This window comes from Dermacentor andersoni, chromosome 9, assembly GCF_023375885.2.
Source record: "Dermacentor andersoni chromosome 9, qqDerAnde1_hic_scaffold, whole genome shotgun sequence".
Classification (NCBI taxonomy): domain Eukaryota; kingdom Metazoa; phylum Arthropoda; class Arachnida; order Ixodida; family Ixodidae; genus Dermacentor; species Dermacentor andersoni.
The window spans coordinates 47,590,006-47,606,972 of record NC_092822.1 but is presented as its reverse complement, the minus strand read 5'-3'; the positions used below and the strand labels follow the sequence as shown (position 1 = coordinate 47,606,972).

The 16,967-nt window shown below is 44.9% G+C and overlaps 1 protein-coding gene across 1 annotated transcript in view; it reads left to right on the top strand.

Annotated features, from left to right (window-relative positions):
* Positions 1–11,665: 11,665 nt before the first annotated feature.
* LOC129384030 (uncharacterized) overlaps positions 11,666–16,967 on the top strand; it is a 39,087-nt gene continuing 33,785 nt past the window's right edge. Inside the window, exon 1 of the mRNA XM_072284350.1 lies at positions 11,666–11,941. The gene's annotated coding sequence lies outside the window, so the exon portion shown is untranslated. The remainder of the gene's footprint in view (positions 11,942–16,967) is intronic.

Sequence of the window (16,967 nt, the reverse complement as noted above, 5' to 3'; positions counted from 1 at the left end):
AGTTAACTTTGCCCGAATTAACCGCAAAGGTCGTGGGTTCGAGTGCCTGAATTGCCTTTATCTTATTACTATTTTTTTTTTTTTTTTTTTGTATGATGGCCGGCGTCGGAGCCAGCTGTGGAAGAAGGACGACGACGAACGCGAGAGCAGTGGCATGAGCACGTCTCTGAACGAGGCGAGCTCACATGACTTTCTGTACCACACGCCGCGTTTTCAAGGGCACCGTCTAATGAAGCATTTAACGCCTTTGTCTTAAAAAAAAAACACCATCTGTGCGTACGAATGGGCAGCGTTGCAAAGGCGCTTGCACGGAACTCATATAACAATCTGCTAAAATTAACAATTTAAAGTAAAGCAATGTATCATACATAGTTTGTCAGAAGATCTTTTGCTGATTGACATAGCTTTTGTGGGTAAATGAAGTTTTGGTACAGACTGGTGCCGGCGAAAAAGCGATCAGAGCCAGAAAGCTAAAGCGATCGCAGCGCCGCCAGGGTGTTTTCAGTGAGCGCGCTCAAAGAATGACCACTTTTGCTACATTATTTTGCTAGGTCTTCACAAACGGACAACCATGCGGACAACGCTTCCCGCGACCGCCCGCTTTATGCCGTTGCTAAGCGACGAAAAGTTTGCTTCTCTCACAAATTGGTTTCAGACAATTCTCCTCATATTTTTTTAATAGACATATCATGCAGAATCGTAACTTTTAATTAACAGGGGCGGCATTTATAACTGCTTTACCATTTCGTCAAGCTGCGCGCGTTATTTGAACGCGGGCCGGAAAAGGGAGAACCGCTAAGGCGCCGCCCTGTTGCTGCTTGTCAATGGGGCCAGCGCAATTACTATTGAAAGGACTGAAAACAAGTACAAGTACAAGCCAAACAGTACAAGTCAAACAAGTACAAAACAAGTCGCGTTATGCTTCGTCATAAAAAAAAAAAAGGAGGGGGGGGGGAAACCTGATGGTTTTCTGAAGGTGACGTGTGAATATTGAGCTTACAGAAAGCACTTGCTAAGTGCGTATTTTATGTAAATCACGATTTACGCATGCATTCAATAAAGCCCGGCGCGAATTTCGGTTTAGAACCTCTGTGCTACTGGGTGCGTAGTAGTTTCGTGCAGTTTACATTTGACATGTGAACGCGCGACGACATCGGACGCTATGACAGCTTCGTGACCTTTGTGCCACACCCAAGCCCTCAAGGGCTCTGGCATTTACCTTCGCATGTAAGTACACGAATGTATCTTGTTCAGAAAACCACGCGAGTAGACAGCTCTCGTGATGTATCACAATCGTTTGAGAAGCGCATTTGAGAGCATTTTTTGTTTTTTGTTTTTTTTTTGCATGCGGAGCGGTGTTTTTATTTGCAGGTTTCCCTTCAGTAACAGGGAATTGCTGGGCAGGTGGATCAGCGCAACCGAAATGGTACTGGCGTATCTACAAGCTAGTCATAGGATCTGTTTAATTGTTGCACTTTGAACAACGATGCTTCTACAAAGGCCACAACAGAAAGACAGCCTAATGGTGTGCCGAGTATTCCTGTGCCAGGAAGCAATCAAGAGACGAGCACCTACTATTGACGAAATCGAGTGCATGAACCAACATATTAGTAGCGTAGGCGTTTTATTAGCTGTGCATATTTTCAACGCTTCCTTGCATGCCATTTCATGTGGCATATCTTTTCTGGCGACAAATGTGTGCAGCGGACCTGTTTGCATAATCGACTTCGGGCCTGTGGGACCGTTCACTTGCACTTGATGCTGAGTCTTTTACATGTATCTATAAACTGCAGATATGCACATCAGATCCTTACGAGCATTCTCGAAATTCAATTATTTTAGACAACACGCACATATGCAGTACTAACATAATATCAAATACCACTAAGCAGCTGGGACACACATCCTTGTTGAGTATACTCGCAGGTAAAATAAGTAGATCATGTGGACAGCTACAGCTCCTTTTCCTTAAAACACTGTCTACAAGGGGTATGCAAAAATATTTTTTTTCTCGCACACCGATTACTTTGCTGTATACGCAGAGAACCCCCCAAATTAGTGTAACATATATGTTGTACATCACACTAATATGTGCTTTAATTTATAAAGTGAGATGAGCTAATTTTGTAGCTCATTCAGTAAACTCACACTGCAAGCTGCGTTAATCAATCTCTTCCGTTGGATTTTGCAAATGTTCAATGAAACATGTCTCCCTGTTATGCAGATATGCAATGGCAAGCGCTTCTGTGTGTTCCAAAGGTAATATTTAAGCTCTAAATGAAAGAAGACATTCCTAGTCAGAAACAACAAGAAAAATGGTGCATGAAAAGTATCAGAATGCCCACGGTACCCAAAGTGAGAAGTGTCAAATGATTTTAAGGAAAGAATATGGTATTTGAAAATGCAAGACTCTTTAGTGGAGGTCAAGCAAGCCAATATATAGGTAGGCTACTCTGTGAAATTATGTGAGTAATGGGATAGCAAACAATGGGTCAGGAAATGTGTTGTTTTTCTGCAAAACGAAAGCTGATGATTATCATTACATGAGTTACTTAAGCATCACGAGACTGCTGCTTGATAAATTCAGAAACAAACCAAAAAACAAGCCACGCAAGAAAAAAGGCAATTTAATGATGCTCACACCACGCTGGGGTCAAAAAAAAAAAAAACGGATCACATCTAATGTGTACATACCAGACACCTTGTGAAACAATAAAAGAAAAAAAAATTATTTTAAAGCTATGACACTCACCGAATAGATGTGGGGGGCTTGTGCCATGGGACAGTTACCACTGCATTTAGAAACTCAAAGTACCGATGCAGACAAGGATGATCGTTAATATTTTTGGCTACCACTTCAAATGCCTCCACCAAACGTTACAACGCTGCACGAAGCCATACCAAGGATCTTACAGCATCTGCAGGCGAAAAGTAAAGGCAGTCAAATTTCTGGTGAATTCTGAACACCACCTTTGAAAAGTTTAGCCAAGAACAGTGCAAGAAGCAGACATAAGAACTGAATTTATTTCCATAACTCCCCATTTGAATGACCTTTTCTCGCTTAGACACTACCTACGCCTAGCCACAGCAGCTCCCTTGGGCAGACTACGCAAGGCAAGACACCGTGGAGGCACATGCAGGTATAAGAGGCAAGAAGAAATGGCACTGGTATTGACATTCATCTAATTTCTTTCTTTTTTTTTCTTACATTTAGTCAGCCAGCACACCTCGAACCTCGAGCCACCTTGACAGCGGGTGTGCCACCCAAGTTGCCAAGGAAACATTTCAGGGAAAGCGACAAGCAATGAAAACAGCCGCTTCTGCATGCAAACTATACTCTTTCTCTCAGACGACTCCTACACCTCACCATGCCAGCTCACCTGTGCAGGCTCCACCAACAAAGATGCCGCGGAGGCACGTGGGGGTCAGGGGCAAGAAGCAATGGCACTGGTGTTGACATTCACCCAATTTCTTTCTACCCACCGTGGTTGCTCAGTGGCTATGGTGTTGGGCTGCTGAGCACGAGGTCGCGGGATCGAATCCCGGCCACGGCGGCCGCATTTCGATGGGGGCGAGATGCGAAAACACCCGTGTGCTTAGATTTAGGTGCACGTTAAAGAACCCCAGGTGGTCAAAATTGCCGGAGTCCTCCACTACGGCGTGCCTCATAATCAGAAAGTGGTTTTGGCACGTAAAACCCCATAATTTAATTTTTTAATTTCTTTCTTACGCTGAGGCAGCCAGCACACCTCGAACAGCCACTTTGACTGCGGGTGTGTCAGCAGATTCCTGTTGTACATATGTTCATAATAAACTTCAATAAACTTCAACTTGATAATAAACTTGAAGGCAAATGGGACATTGATGCATTGCTTTTTTGAACATTTAGTGTACACATATAATATATGTTATACTTTGCAGTACTACAGAACGTATTTTGAAGCTTCCCTCTGTTTTTCACCTTTAATTATGGATGTGTTGTGTGCCCCTCAAGCTGCAGCTCAGGTTGTAGCAGCTGCTTTGTGTATTGCACATTCGATTAAGCTTGGGATAATCGACATGTGCAAACGGATTATGCTTCTCTGACAAATACAAAATCAGGTTTTACCTACAGTTCCCAGTGTTAGTATAAAAAAAAGTAAACAATCTCATCGTCGAATTGTGTTTGTTACAGTGATGCCTATGACAGTTATTTTTTATTGACAAGTTCGCAACTTGAACTGGTCAATCCGTCATTGGAACGGATATGTATACATATAGAAAAAAGATGTGCGTGTGGAGGGGGGATATGATTATGTAGAGGGGGGATATGATATGATACGACCAACATCGACGACACCCACACCATAGATTAAAGCCACGGAATAAAGAAACAACTTATAAAGCCCGCACACACGGCTACACGCACACCTCATCACACCGCTACAAGCAAGACGATGCTACGCTGCTACCACTAGAAGCTCCTGGTTGCCAGATTAAAACTGACTACTGTCGCCAAGCGTCTCAGGAGCTGGCAACCTCAGCGTAGAAACAGGGCGGCGCTCTTGCGGTTCCCGATTTAAATGCATGGGCCCTATGGGTAGCCTGTCCTCTAGAGTCAGTATAGTAACTCTATGATTAAGTCCCGCCGGCCAAACCCATATGGGGGTCCTGTCGCGCAGCTGCCCTGTCGCACTGCTGTGTACGTTAGGCCAGTTACAACGTATAAAATGATTTTATGCGCGAACCATTAGGTTATTTGACTAGTGAAACGACGTCATTTAAACAGAAATAACGCTTATGCGTTTAATTCGCCCCATCGCAGCCACGGTGAACTAACCCCATGCACATTTCCCGACTATATGAGAGAATCGCCTGCCAAGAGTGTGTAGGAACAAAACGAAAACAAAAACGACAAACGAAAAAAATACAATATTTTCGGCCTGAATGAGAACATAACCAAAACGTCATTTATAATTATGTTTCGGAGTGAACCCGAAATATTGCGCATAAGCGGTGCCTGCTTTTAGCCATATTCTCGAAACAGACGTGACAGCAAGCACCAACCCGTAAGCCCACGTCTGCCCCTGAGGGAAGCCGCAGATGATCTATGTGTTATTACTGAACGCGAAACGGAATTTATGTCTTGAACTTAAATCTTAGGCGATAGCCTGGTTTGTCCACTGCGGCGCGCGTGCTGTAATAAGATCCATTGAAGTCATCTTTGAATATTTCGTAAGGCGTGAGAGTCGACACCACAATCTTTTCAACAGCTGCAGTCACTTGCGTACGTGATACCTCAGCATTTTAACAGGCATGTGCGTCGATCTACTTTGTGGTCCTGAGTCTCGTGCTGCTAGTGTACTGTGAGTGTGTACCAAGATGCTTAAATCAATATGTTGCCGTACGTAGTGAGGCGGCGTAGCCGCACCGCAAATGTGAAATACGTTGTTAGGAGCATATTTGTTTCGCTTAATAACAAAATAGAGCGCTATAATTCTTGTATTCGCAGTGGCAAGTGCAAAGAAGCCAGCTATCGGAACTATCGGCCAATCTCGTTGGCATGCATGCGCTTCGGCATGCTTTCGCACATTATCTTAAAGTAGCAGAGGCCGAAAACCCAAAACTACCAAAAGCCAGCTGTGCAACTGAAACAGATGTTATGGTTCCTTCACTGTAAATTAAAGCAAGCATCCAAATCTTTTAAGCCAGTCACGTACTTTAGCTGTATTAAATCAGTGTTAGAGCATGCTAATAGGAGCCGTTTCAAGCTATATTAATTGACCGAAATATGAAAGTGCAAGGAAAGCCTCAAGGTACAATCTAACCTGGTATTCTCGAACAGATTGTGTTAGCAAAATGTTGTGCCTGCTTGAATTGCCTGCATTGACCCAATGCTCAAAAGAGGGGTGACCGATTATTTTTCTGGCTGTTGAAAAGTTGCTTGAATGCCAAAAGCATACTACATATTGTTCTTAGGAAAAGTGTTAAGCATTGACATTATCTCTAAGCTTTTATACGAGCTTTCTTCATGAACAATACAATAAAGCTGTTTACCTTTGCAAGCTTCAGAATCGAAATGTCGTGAAATTTTTTTTAAGAGACCACATTAAAACTAAGATATAGACAATAAGTGTGTGCCTAGATTAAGTACACCCTAGTCACACTTGTCTAGAATGTTTGAATGCCCGCTTGAGGACTGCACCAGCGTCCCTAGCTGCTACCGCACGTTACTGCTAGGTTCCACGTATGCTTCTCCTATACGCCATGGACCCGGTAAGTGGCATGACAATGCGTGGTCTCGTTGCAATGTCGGCTTGTGCTTTTTTTTTTTTTTTGCGAAACATGGCAGCCAATTTGGCCGAAGTGGGACTCTGTCTGCACATTTATTTAGCATTCATGTACATCTTATTATGCGCATGTGTTTTTATCATGTTCTGACTGTTGTCCTTGCAGTGATGCAAGTTTTCTTTTGGTATATTACATCACAATCATTCATTCAACTGTGCGTTGAAATGTACAAAATATGGCCACCCTGTAATGGCCAAGATTAGCCAGCAGCATTGGCAAAAAATATGATGCAGATCCAACGCGCTTGATGGAATCGACATGAGGTGAAGCTTGCATGCAACGGTTAAATAAATTCTATAAAACTAACTGCAATGTGTACAATTTTCCTTATTTTTATCGGAGACAGGACAGCCTACTATGCAATCTTTGTTTATGCCCTGCACAAATAAGTCTCAGCTTTAATGTCGCATAACGTATACATTACTGGTACATAAGAAACTGGTACATAAGAAGCCGATCAATGAGTTAGCGGTAAGAGGGAAAATAGAGGAATTCCAGATCAAGCTACAGAACAGGTATTCGGCTTTAACTCAGGAAGAGGACCTTAGTGTTGGAGCAACGAACGACAATCTTGTGGGCATCATTAAGGAGTGTGCAATGGAAGTCGGTGGTAACTCCGTTATGCAGGATACCAGTGAACTATCGCAGGAGACGAAAGATCTGATCAAGAAACGCCAATGTATGAAAGCCTCTAACCCTACAGCTAGAATAGAACTGGCAGAACTTTCGAAGTTAATCAACAAGCGTAAGACAGCTGACATAAGGAAGTATAATATGGATAGAATTGAACATGCTCTCAGGAACGGCGGAAGCCTAAAAACAGTGAAGAAGAAACTAGGAATTGGCAAGAATCAGATGTATGCGTTAAGAGACAAAGTCGGCAATATCATTACTAATATGGATGAGATAGTTCAAGTGGCTGAGGAGTTCTATAGAGATTTATACAGTACCAGTGGCACGCACGACGATAATGGAAGAGAAAATAGTCTAGAGGAATTAGAAGTCCCAAAGGTAACGCCGGAAGAAGTAAAGAAAGCCTTGGGAGATATGCAAAGGGGGAAGGCAGCTGGGGAGGATCAGGTAACAGCAGATTTGTTGAAGGATGGTGGGCAGATTGTTCTAGAGAAACTGGCCACCCTGTATACGCAATGCCTCATGACCTCGAGCGTACCGGAATCTTGGAAGAACGCTAACATAATCCTAATCCATAAGAAAGGGGACGCCAAAGACTTGAAAAATTATAGACCGATCAGCTTACTGTCCGTTGCCTACAAAATATTTACTAAGGTAATCGCAAATAGAATCAGGAACACCTTAGACTTCTGTCAAGCAAAGGACCACGCAGGATTCCGTAAAGGCTACTCAACAATAGATCATATTCACACTATCAATCAGGTGATAGAGAAATGTGCGGAATATAACCAACCCTTATATATAGCTTTCATTGATTACGAGAAAGCGTTTGATTCTGTCGAAACCTCAGCAGTCATGGAGGCATTACGGAATCAGGGTGTAGACGAGCCATATGTAAAAATACTGAAAGATATCTATAGCGGCTCCACAGCCACCGTAGTCCTCCATAAAGAAAGCAACAAAATCCCAATAAAGAAAGGCGTCAGGCAGGGAGATACGATCTCTCCAATGCTATTCACAGCGTGTTTACAGGAGGTATTCAGAGACCTAGATTGGGAAGAACTGGGGATAAAAATTAATGGAGAGTACCTTAGTAACTTGCGATTCGCTGATGATATTGCCTTGCTTAGTAACTCAGGGGACCAATTGCAATGCATGCTCACTGACCTGGAGAGGCAAAGCAGAAGAGTGGGTCTAAACATTAATCTGCAGAAAACTAAAGTAATGTTTAACAGTCTCGGAAGAGAACAGCAATTTACAATAGGCAGCGAGGCACTGGAAGTCGTAAGAGAATACATCTACTTAGGACAGGTAGTGGCGGCGGATCCGGATCATGAGACGGAAATAATCAGAAGAATGAGAATGGGCTGGGGTGCGTTTGGTAGGCATTCTCAGATCATGAACAGCAGGTTGCCATTATCCCTCAAGAGAAAAGTGTATAATAGCTGTGTCTTACCAGTACTCACCTACGGGGCAGAAACCTGGAGGCTTACGAAAAGGGTTCTACTCAAATTGAGGACGACGCAACGAGCTATGGAAAGAAGAATGATAGGTGTAACGTTAAGGGATAAGAAAAGAGCAGATTGGGTGAGGGAACAAACGCGAGTAAATGACATCTTAGTTGAAATCAAGAAAAAGAAATGGGCATGGGCAGGACATGTAATGAGGAGGGAAGATAACCGATGGTCATTAAGGGTTACGGACTGGATCCCAAGGGAAGGGAAGCGTAGCAGGGGGCGGCAGAAAGTTAGGTGGGCGGATGAGATTAAGAAGTTTGCAGGGACGGCATGGCCGCAATTAGTACATGACCGGGGTTGTTGGAGAAGTATGGGAGAGGCCTTTGCCCTGCAGTGGGCGTAACCAGGCTGATGATGATGATGATGATGATGATGATGAACGTATACATAAGTCGGTGAACTCACTCAAGAGCGAGTTCACCGACTTAAAATTTGGGCCGACCTATGAGGCTCAGTTCGTGCGAGTCTGGCTGAGCCGGAGTTTGGCATATATGAGTCAGCAGCAAGCTTGACTGGGCATAAATTTGGCTGAGTCTGAGTCCACGTTAACTAGGCACAGTAGAATTTTGGGGAGTCTGCACATACACACGCCATTAAATCACACCACGAAATAAACGAGCAAGCCCCTGCATCCCGCAATCTAACAAAAAAGAAGATTCAAATACAAGAAATGTCATGCTGTCTTCATATCTTGCAAGTTGCACGATACTTCAAACGATGCTCTAAATATAAAGGCAGTAATAAAGGAGTGTGGTTATATGAGTTTATGCAGTAATACGTGTAATTTCAAACTCATGAGCAACATTGCTGCTTTCTTGTTGAGCATGGCTTATGCCTCGTGATACGTCTGCTCACTCGATTAGCTGCGGAACTGCAAGAACCATCCGCACTTGAAATGATGCAATATGCAACTGGCTGACTTCCCCGCGCAATTTCGATTTGCTTTTGTTTAATGTGTTATCTGCTGCTTACAAAAAATTCGCAGTATCGCACGAAAGGCGAAGCATCGATTGCGATAGCAAATTATCAGTGAGCCATACAAAGTAAGGATGGTACTTTTATCGGCCATATCAACTTGTACACATTCGCTTGCCAACTAAACTAACAAGCATGGTGTCAGGGCGCACCGAAAACATGAACGTATCGGACTCGCCGACCGCGGACACTCGCTGTCGAAGCGCTGACGTCAGGAAACGCGGCAGCAGCAGCGAGCGAAGTGGTCTTCGTGCTGTCTATCGCTTCAGCGCAACTTGAGCGCCGAGAACACACAGCACGCGCGAAGCTACGAGGCGCCGACGCGGACCCTGCCCCCAAACGCAGATCGCTCTCAAGATACGGCCGCACGACCGCGCGCAGCCGCCACATACGCAGTTGTAGCCTGAGTAGAACACAGTTGTAGCTTGAGTAGAACGCAGCTCCCCCCCTCCCTCTCCTGATCATGTTGCCTGGCAACGTTGGGTTCCTCGTGTTCCTCTGTTTCGAGCGGGCGAGATTGAGCCGTAATTGTCGGCTTACCTCGCACGCTTTCGCCTTCGGACCTTATGCGGGATATTACGGTGACGGCGATGCCGACGGTGGAAATGCGCCTGGGATGTCCATATAATTGCTATCGCAATAAAAAAAAAACAAGGTGTTTGCCTCCTCCCCTCATTGTTGCATGTTTTACAGGTGGTATAGAGAAAGCAAGGAAAGCCAAGGATGTTTACGGCCAAGTAGTTTCTTAGCATCATCATCATCATCAGCCTGGTTACGCCCACTGCAGGGCAAAGGCCTCTCCCATACTTCTCCAACTACCCCGGTCACGTACTAATTGTGGCCATGTTGTCCCTGCAAACTTCTTAATCTCATCCGCCCACCTAACTTTCTGCCGCCCTCTGCTACGCTTCCCTTCCCTTGGAATCCATTCTGTAACCCTTAATGACCATCGGTTATCTTCCCTCCTCATTACGTGTCCTGCCCATGCCCATTTCTTTTTCTTGATTTCAACTAAGATATCATTAACTCGCGTTTGTTCCCTCACCCAATCTGCTCTTTTTTTATCCCTTAACGTTAAACCCATAATTTTTCTTTCCATATAGCCCGTTGAGTCGTCCTCAATTTAAGTAGAACCCTTTTCGTAAGCCTCCAGGTTTCTGCCCCGTACGTGAGTACTGGTAAGAAACAGCTGTTATAAACTTTTCTCTTGAGGGATAATGGCAACCTACTGTTCATGATCTGAGAATGCCTGCCAAACGCACCCCAGCCCATTCTTATTCTTCTGATTATTTCAGTCTCATGATCCGGATCCGCAGTCACTACCTGTCCTTAGCATACTACCTGTTCTTAGCATACTTCCATGTTACTGGCAGCATAAACAAATGCACTTAAGTACAATATACAATTATACCTTTTAAAGTGATGGTTAATCCAGCTGCAGTAAGGGTACAAAGTATGTAACAAATTGAAGGTTTGTTGCTTTCCGTGCAGGAAAGAAAAATGATACATCAGCAAAAAGGAAATACAACTGTTTAAATGAAGCTTACCGTGCATCAACGCTTGTAAATAAACTGGCACTGCTGTTTACTCCTAGTCAAAGCGTTCAATACGCTATTGTACAAAATTCATTACGATAACCCGTCGTGATGGTCTAACAGCTTTGGCGTTGCGCTGCTATGCCCGAGGGCGCGGTTTCAAATCCAGGCCACGGAGGCAGCATTTCGATAGAGGCGAAATGAATACGGTTGTCTAAAAGGAATGCGGAGGCGTCCACTATGGCGTACCTGATAACGATATAGTGGTTGTGGCACGCAAGACCTCACAATTTAATTTTAATACTTTATCAGCGCGCTAAGCCAACGTGAAAAAAAGAAGAAAGGGTCGCATGATGAGCAACGTAGCGTGTCAACAAACGCATAGAAATCACAGAAACGAATATGACCGAGTCTTATCTGCCTTGTTCGCGTGTCGGTGCTGATGGCACGTACCGCCTGCGCAATCCACGGCTCCACACAGTTAGTTGCACTGTCCAAGGCTTGTTAAGCTAACGTTTAGAGATAAAGTATCAATAAGCGTTGTGCTGAGCGACCGAGGCCGTTTCCCAAAAACAAACCGCGAAATGGTTCTCGGCGCAATTTCGACGGATAATCGCAGCGATCACTGCGATGTGCGCCAGGCGGACGGTTGTAGTTGAAAAAGCGAGGGGCGCTGCGACTGCGATTGCATTTTCGGTGCTTTGAAAATCACATCACGTAAAAAAAGGCTTAACGCTCGCGCATGCTGCCTAAACTGAGCTGCGGCGCTGTCTGCCATGTGACAATGCGGCGCTGGTGTTTCTGTGCCACTGTGGGCAAATGTCGATGTCACGGCTGTGCACTGTGCCCGCCGACGTTTGTGTGCAATTTGCGTCATGATCAGTGCTCCCGGATCTGAAGAAATCGCGGGCCGTCGAAGTGTTCCAGTGCTATCATCCAGTATACGGTGAGGTGAGTCGGACTTTCTACTGCGCTGTCATGCATTGTAGGCATCGTGTTAGTTTAGGCTTCTTTATACTGAATTGATGACGCGTGCTATTTTTTCTTACGATGCAGTTTTGGCGGGCACGCGGCATATCATCCGCAAAACTTGGTGAATCGAGTAAACAGCTATACGATTCTGACACGGTTACTCCTTGAACTTTTTCCGTTAAATTTTATTTTTATATGAGGTACTTTCAGCTGGGCGATCGCTGCAGCCATACCGCCTGATGCTGAAAGGAATGTCCGCTGGCTTTGTACGCTGGTCTGGTGCAGCGTCAGTGGCGGAACGCCATGGACGCTTTCGAGTGATCGTTGATTCAAAGCCATAGTAGCATATTCGCGAGAAGAATCCCCGTTCCACGGCGCATGTCCAACACCACTGCCTTGAGTGCTGTTTGGCCAGGGTAGCGCGCTGAATAGCACCTGTAGAAAAAGCCATGCACGGTTATATAGCCGTGCTTCCACGGCGATCGCCGCCGTGTACTCTCAATGTTCACTACTACGCCTTTTTTTCTTCAAGATATGTCGCTTGTCGTCGCTGTGCATGTGCTTTGTATTACATTTGAATATATTTTGTTTTGAATTTTGCTGCATATTCATGACAATGTTTTTTATTGTTTGCAATACTGTGTCACGAAATTACAATGTACCATTTATCCAACAATCACAAAATGAAACAACAAAATATTTTTGACGTCTTAATATCGTAACAAATTATGTTGCCTACTATTTTTTTCCCACAAGAACAAACACGCTTTTTGACCTCTCATAGCTTCAGAGGGTTGTTGCCTGAAATCTCAAATATTACTTCATTTGAGTGAACCAAAACACCAAATAAGCGTACTCGTGTTCCCCGTACTGGGTGAACGGAATTGTTTGAGAAAAAACAAACAAAAAACAGGCAAGCAAAATTAGGATGGTAGTCTTCAAACAGAGTGCTGCTGTCGCCGCAAACGACTACAGAGCTGAAGGAATCGTTGAAGTGTGCTGCCTTCTTTTTTTTCACATTTACTGGCATATTACCGTCGCCAGTTCACCTTACTGCGAGTCTGTTATTACGCCTTCCGAATACTCGACAGTGTGCGAAAAAGCATGGTGGGCTTGCCGAATCACCGTGGAAGTGTGCGAGATTACAACCTTTTGCGACGTGGCTGTTTTCCGCCTGCATTTCTTTGTCATAGGTCACGCATGCTTCTGCTAAATCGAATAACTTTTGAAGATTTAACCTCTCAACTACATATAAAGAGTTCACTAAACTTAAGGAGTTAAATGCCTTGACTCCATAACTAAAAGTTGGCAGACACCGGCGCGCCACGCCTCTCGTCTCTGAGGTCACGCGCCGACTTCTCTGCCGCGCCACTAGATGACGCAGCGTGTCCAGAATGGAACGTGAGAGAGGAAGCCGGCCGCCGCATGCCGCCTTTCTCATACCCCTGTCAAGCGGGCAAGTTAAGTGCACTTACGGCGAGTGCACTCGGTTTTTAAGTGCACTTTCCCAAATCTTAACGTCGCAGCGGAGTGTACTCTCAGATGAGTGCACTCAAGTCGGAGTACGTTCAAGGAACGCACTTTGCTGGCCGAGTGCGTAGCCTCGCCGCCAACGGGTTGAAGGAGTGCCTAGCCTCGCCACCAACGCTTTCAACGACGCAAAATGTAATGCATAGAAAAAGGACACAAAAGTTCATTTCAGTTATTGAACAGCATTTAACAATATAATTTGTGTTTAGCGGGAAGCGAAACAGCACAATAAAGAAACGAATTTATCATGTACGCAACTAACGGCGCCAGAATGATGCGGCACTGCGGCGCCGCCATGTTCATTCAGTTCGTGTTTATTTTGGTGTGAAAGCGTGCTGACCACGCTAGTCGTACTTTAAGCAGTTTGCGTGGCATTTTGCAGTGTAGCTAAATATCGAACTCGCCGTCTTTGCTCATATATACTCGCTCATATTCTGTTCTAGCAGGATCATGAGCAGGATCAACTGCCGCACGCCGCCGTGTTGTTTTGGATTGGCTAGGCATTCGTCTTGGCCACCATTGACTTGCAACGCACTTATAATAAAACATCTTCGTTTTTTGTTGAGACAAATAGATAAAGTTTGTTTTTATATATAATTCTACTTAAAACAATCGCTTTTTAGCAGCTTTCTCTTGTTAATTTACATCTTTAAGAACGCGCTCTTAGTCTGTCGCCATTTTTTTTTTACTGCGAGTGCACTCTGTTTTCCCGTTAAGAAGCGCGTTGCCTAAAGTGTGACTCAAGGTCCCGAAGTGCACTCCCCGTAAGTGCACTTAACTTGCCCGCTTGACAGGGGTATCAGTGTTCGCACGCGCCAGCACGCCATGGATTTCGGAGGCGACGAGCAGGCTTCGCGGTGTCGCCGCTAGATGGCGCCGATTGTCCTTGTGGAAGCGCGAAGGAGGAGCCCAGCCTGCAGTATGCACGCCTCGCACACAGCTCTATTCGACGGTGGCGACACGTCATGTCGTTACATTGACTCAATGCTAAACACGTCACTGTCGACAGCCATCGTGAGATGGGTTCTGCGGAGTTTTCTGTCCTATTTTCGTCAAGTACATTTCTCCACGCCTTACCGTAATACGTTAAGTGAGCCCGGTTGAGTAGAGTTTTGGGGAGTCTGAGACCGAGCGAGCGTTCAGAAAATTGGGAGCAAATCTAAGTGAGTTATTATTTTGCCAATCTGTGGCCCTCACTACCAACGCCGCAAATCGCCAGCCCTATGCGTGTCTATGCGGTACGTTGCAGCCACTGCATTGTATCGCAAAAACATTCTATGGGTCGGGGTTGACCCCTACGGCCCGCTTCCCGTGACACCGCGTGGAAATCGGCGGGTAATGGTTGGTCACGATCATCTCACACGCTTCGCCAAAACGGTTGCTTTACCAGCTTTTACAGCATGGGGTGTCGCCTGTTTTGTCGTATTCGCGACTACAACTAAATGTTCGCCCCGTAGCGGCCGTGCCGAGAAGCAGCCGATCCAGGTTCATCCACAATTTCTCGCATCACAGTGTGCACTGCAACGCTGCGTCGTAATTCTCAAACGATCGTGATGCCGTCGCGCACAAGCCCGAAAAACAAAAACGGATCTCGAAAGAATTTGTGTCATCAAAGACAGCAATTCATCATTTCATCGTTTTCAGAAAGCAGCGGACGGCGCGCAACGGAGAGCGACATGGATGGATCAGAAGCTCGCGCACTGGGAAAAAGGTGACTGACGCTATGGTGCTTTGTTCGAAACACTTCACTCAAGACGACTTCATTACCAGCAAGGAGACCATTGCTTTCTTTTTATAATCTTTAAATAGGCTCCTGGCCTTTCAACCCGCGAAGTGTACTTTATTTAGGCAGACGCTTTATGTGATGTACGCTAAAGCTCCTTTTGGTTTGGTCAGTTTAATTTCTTGCGCCATCAATATTTTTAGAAATACTTTAAGCAACCGGAATTATATGGCCAATCTACTTTTGTCCGTCAATTGTACCGTCAAGTCCTTACCAGAGAATCTTGGCCGACTTCGCCGAGGTCACAAAACATTGCACTTTAAACAAACCTCCTAACTACACGGTTACTCACAGCGTCATCACGCATGGTTCCCCAGTTTCTTCCTGTCCTCGCCGATTGTTCGGAGAGCTTCACGCCGACGCTAAGCCGGAGTTTGAGCCCATGCTGCAACTCGGCATTATTCTTCCTTCGTCCAGCGCTTGGGCTTCGCCGCTGCATTTGGTGCCAAAAAAAAAAAATGATCCGAATGATTGGCGTCCATGGGGAGACGACCGTGCTCTCATGCTCAAGCCCCGCATGACAGCTACCCATCTTCCCCATTCTCAACGTTTCACATCTAAACCGGAATGGGTGCAATATATTGACACGTGTACTGGTTTATCTTTTCCGGGTGACCGCTTGTCACCGCCTAACAAATGTTATCGCACAGCGCAGGACGCGCCTGGATGTATCGGGAGTTTCTGAAATGTTATCCATGATTCCATTTATTTATTTATTTAACATACTGTTAGTCCCACTGGGACTGTTACAGGAGTGTATTTATCAGCAAGATACAGGAATACAGTGCAGTACAGTAATACGCCAGTTACACATCAAGCGGGCAATAATACAAACAGTATACAGTACAGTAATATGCCAGTTACGCACCGAGTGGGCAACAACACAAAATCAATACAGTCTGAACGTGATCATCAGGTCTGGATTGTTGTCAAGACTGACAAGGCAGCGAGCTCAGCGAACTTTTTCAAGGAATCCTGCGCAGTTATAGATTTATCTAGGCCGTTCCATTCTCTTATGGCTCGAGGGAAAAGGGAAAAGTAATATGTGTTGTTAGCACAAGAGTATTCATTAATCGTAAAGTCATGCTTGTGACGTGTTTCTCTAGAACGATTAAAACTAATGTAAGTAGCAGGATCCATGTTAAATGCGTTATGAATTAATTGATAAAGAAACTTGAGCCTATGGAGCGTGACGCGGCTTGATAAGGTGTCTAGGCTTGCGTTGGAAAGCAGCTCTGTGGGAGAATCAGTGCGCCGGTATCTATGGTAGATAAAACGAACAGCTTTTCGTTGAACTGATTCGAGCATGTGTACATCTTTTTGCATATATGGAAACCAGACGACGTTTGCATATTCCAAGATTGGACGGATAAGGACTTTATATGCGAGTAACTTGGTATCTGAAGTCGCAAAGCGCAAGGTGCGCTTAAGGAAGTATAAATTGTTTATTGCTTTTTTGGTAATGTTTTGTACTTGGGTTTTAGAGCTGAGATTATCCGAAATAATCACACCAAGGTATTTCTTTTCAGTTACTGTTCTGAGAACGCCGTTGCCAGTGCCGTAAGGGAAATTAAGTTTTGTTTTCTTATTTGTGACAGACATCACTACAGTTTTTTCCATGTTGATTGCCATTTGCCATGTATTGCACCACTTTATGACGTTGCCGAAAGCTGTGTTTAACCTTATTTGGTC